Genomic DNA, 4768 nt, shown 5'->3' with positions numbered 1-4768 from the left:
ACTCCCTGTATATTCAAGAATTTTTGATTTCCGTGTCTTGGTAAGGTCAGAATCATCTTCCTCCAGAGCCAGTATCTTTGTGTTTAATAGATGCAGAACTGGTTTAACATATGATACACTGACTTCTCCAGAAAGGGCATCAGTAAAATCTTGAACTTGCCCCAGTGTCTTACTCACAGATTCAAGAACATTGGTGTCCTGCCATTGTGGAACCATATGTCTGTTTTTTCTCTAAAACTCTCTCTATCATCTTTTGTCTTTAGCTCCAACTTGTTGGGCACTCTGTTATAAGTTAATGCTTTGGCAGTTCAAGTTCTTCCTGGGCTTGAGTTAATGCCACCTTATTTTTCCAGCTGTATGAGAAATGACAAACAAGTTTCCTGCATAAGCCTGTGGCTCTAGAAATGTGAGGCTCATCTTTCACTGCATTTTCAATTGCAAGATGCAACCTGTGCCCAAAACACTGTAGTCTTGTCCATTTATTCAGAGCAACAGCCTTGATGATGTTTGTGCCATTGTCTGCGGTGATTGATACTTGTTGCTCCTCACAGAGTCCCCATGAGGCCAAAGCCCCTCTCAAACCTTGTGCCACATTCTCTCCAGTGTGGTCAGAAGGAAAGTATGATGTTTGCAAACCATAGACTTTTGAAATCAAAATCATTATTAATGAAGTGCACGGTTAAACTCATATATGGCTCCATTGTTCGGCTTGACCACATATCTGTTGTTAGGAAATTTGGTGTAGAGGATAGTGCCAGATGTAAACCGTACTTGCTCAACTTCTGTGTGGAACGATTACCCAATACAATCGTTCTTAGTGGAGGAAATAGGGTATATGTGAAGGAGCGCCAAACAAGGGGCTGTAGTACGTCAGAGAGTTTAGCTAAATAATAATAAAAGCCGACAGTTTATATAAATGGTGGCTAGATAAACAATGGGTTTTGTGTGTATTAGCTACTACACAGCTATTTAGGTTACCAAATAATATGGAGGAACAAAATGATGCCACAAAGTACTGAGCTCAATTGTGTTGAAGTTACATATATGTAACTAGTAGTTAGTCGATATCAGTGACATAAATAGGTGATGGCTAATACTAAATATCAGCACCTTAGGTGTATATTGGCTACCATGTAGCTGTTTACGTCAATAAGTTATGTATGAAGGTAGGAGGTTGCCACAAAATACTAGACACAGTTGTAGTATTAAAATTGTATTTATATTTACTATGAAAAAATTATTATAAAAATCACAAAAAAGACTGATGTAAGACAAATCGTACAGAGTGCAGTTGTAGCAAATTAAAGCAATATGTTTTATACGGCTTTGTTAAAATTTAAATCTGATGTTGCAAGTACTATGAAAGTATTAATATGGAATATATTCCAGTATGTTGAATAGTTAAAAAGAAATTGCGCAATATTAGTATAACACATAAAAACCAGTGTATTATGCTAAATCCTTACAGTGATCGTGTCATACACTATAACAATTAGCGTAAAGAAAAACAGATACAGTCTAAAACAGGTCTCGACGTACCAGCCCGAGTTTGTTTCGATAGGTGATCACATTTCCATACCTGCTCAGATTAGTTATATGGTTTACTATAGCTTTCTTTCCTTTTTTCTTTCACAGGTTTTTTTCATTGTTATTTCTTATTGCAATTTATCCGATCCGGACAAGGGACACACCCCCCCCTCTTTTTTTGGAAACACCTGGAATTCCGCCTAATCTAGGACACCATAGTGAGACTTCACTCCCTTATCCAGGACACTATCTCTGGACCACAATTGGACACTTTTTTTCTCTTTTTTTACCTATGGACACTTATATACGTAAACTTGTGTTCTATTGTATTATCGTATGTAATTAGCGGATTGGCCAATCCACTATATTTGGCATCTCTGTATCACTATATTCCCAGAATATATTTGGGTAATCCCTAGCACAGTTACATTAACTAACTCTGTACATTTACATTTTTGATAAGTAGTTTCTCTAAATCCTTTTGAGACATAACAGCTTTATTTCATTTTAATACGTATTAGTTATACATAGTACTTTCCACACTGGTCGTTACACATTGTATCAGTTTTTATTAATTTTACTATATAAATTTTTACCATATCAGTTTTAGTCTGTATCGGTTTTTCCACAAGCTTCTTGCGACCCTGTTGACTATTTTGAATGAAACGCTTGATTGTTCGATGATCACGCTTCAGAAGCTTTGCAATTTTAAGAGTGCTGCATCCCTCTGCAAGATATCTCACTATTTTTGACTTTTCTGAGCCTGTCAAGTCCTTCTTTTGACCCATTTTGCCAAAGGAAAGGAAGTTGCCTAATAATTACGCACACCTGATATAGGGTGTTGATGTCATTAGACCACACCCCTTCTCATTACAGAGATGCACATCACCTAATATGCTTAATTGGTAGTAGGCTTTCGAGCCTATACAGCTTGGAGTAAGACAACATGCATAAAGAGGATGATGTGGTCAAAATACTCATTTGCCTAATAATTCTGCACTCCCTGTAGTGTATGATACGATCACTGTAAGGATTTAGCATAATACACTGGTTTTTATGTGTTATACTAATATTGCGCAATTTCTTTTTAACTATTCCACATACTGAAATAGATTCCATATTAATACTTTCACAGTACTTGCAACATCAGATTTAAATTTTAACATAGCCGTATAAAACATATTGCTTTAATTCGCTGCAACTGCACTCTGTCAGTACGATTTGTCTTACATCAGACTTTTTTGTGATTTTTATAATAATTTTTTCATAGTAAATATAAATACAATTTTAATACTAAAACTGTGTCTAGTATTTTGCGGCAGCCTCCTACCTTCATACATAACTTATTGACGTTAATAGCTACATGGTAGTTAATATACACCTAAGGTGCTGATATTTAGTATTAGCCATCACCTATTTATGTCACTGATATCGACTAACTACTAGTTACATATATGTAACTTCAACACGTTTGAGCTCAGTACTTTGTGGCATCATTTTGTTCCTCCATATTATTTGGTAACCTAACCTAAATAGCTGTGTAGTAGCTAATACACACAAAACCCATTGTTTATCTAGCCACCATTTATATAAACTGTCGGCTTTTATTATTATTTAGCTAAACTCCCTGACATACTACAGCCCCTAGTGAGGCGCTCCTTCACATATACCCTATTTCCTCCACATATTTGTTGTTGTTGCATAGTATTTCAATTGTTTTATCTCAGATTCAATTATAGTTTTGCATTTTGCATGCCTTTCTGGGATTGCAACTACTGAGAAGTAATTGCGAGATGGCATTTGGTATCTCTTGTCGAGTGTGTGTACCATTCTTTTAAAGCCTTCTTTACTAACCGTGTATGCAGGCACCATGTCTTTGGATATATAATATGCGATAGCGTTGGTTATTTCTCTATGCCTTTTTGAGGTCTTCGCATATGGTGATGTGTTTGCAAATGCCTTTATGATTAATTGTTGCTGCTCAACTTTAAATTCACAGCTTGTTTGTGTTGTCTTTTCTCTACCAGGGTTTTTTTTTGCCATACATAGTTCAAAGGTTTCCTTATGCCGCTGTTTAAGGTGCTGGAACAGGTTTGATGTGTTACCTCATTTTGCTGCAACACTCGTTCCACAAGTCTTGCAGATTACTTGGTTCTGTTTCACATCCTCTTTTCTGAATCCAAAATATTCACAAACAACTGATGTTGAAATTCAGTAGCAACATCAACAACATCATCATCATCATTAATGTTGGACACGGACGGCTCTTCAGAACTCATCTTGAATTTTATGTACCACACACACAATACCAGCTGGCACAAAAAATGAGGAGATTTAAACTACCGGAGTCTATGGGACACACTGCAAACTGGCACAGAAAATGAAGAGATTATACTAACGCACACACTGCCAGTATCAGTAGGGTGTCACTGGCAAGTTGGCAACCGTGGCACAATGAGAGACTAGAGAGTGAGTCCACAGTCTTGCACTTGAATAGATAGACAACTATTGAATGGCCTTGATAATGCAGTTAGCTTAGCTCTGATGATGCTAGTATAGCTTCTTCAAGTTGCAGAGATGACGCAGCAGAAGCAGTCTTAAAAAAGCTTCATAAAGATTTTCAAATCACAATTCTTTTCGATCAATAATTGAGGATGATATACTTCTGCTGCAATTAAGACAAAAGACCACTGGCGTGCACTTGAAAGTCTTGAATATAAAGAGGACAACAATGTTCTATATAATGCAGTCAACTTGATTGAATGGAATACAGACTATCTACACTTGAATATAAAGAAGACAACAATGGGCTTGATTAAGCAGTCACCTTGATTGAAGAGAGAGCACAGGCTTGCTGCACTTTAAAGAAGAAAAAAATAGGTTGATAGTGCTATATGATGCAGTCACCTTGATTGAAGAGAAGTAGAGAACACACTGGCTTGCTGCACTTGAATATAAAGAAGACAACAATGGGCTTGATTAAGCAGCCACCTTGATTAAAGAGAATGCACAGGCATGCTGCACTTAAATCTAAAGAAGACAGCAATAGGCTTGAGGATGCAGTCACCTTGATTGACAAGAGAACACAGGCTTGCTGCACTTGAATATAAAGAATAAAATTACAGTAACAATAGGCTGCTAGATGATGCAGTCACCTTGATTGAAGATAAGTAGAGAACACACTGGCTTCTGCACTTAAATATAAAGAAGACAACAATGGGCTTGATGATGCAGTCACCTT

Source organism: Bombina bombina, chromosome 2, assembly GCF_027579735.1.
Source record: "Bombina bombina isolate aBomBom1 chromosome 2, aBomBom1.pri, whole genome shotgun sequence".
Taxonomy (NCBI): domain Eukaryota; kingdom Metazoa; phylum Chordata; class Amphibia; order Anura; family Bombinatoridae; genus Bombina; species Bombina bombina.
Note: the sequence above shows the minus strand (reverse complement) of the source record.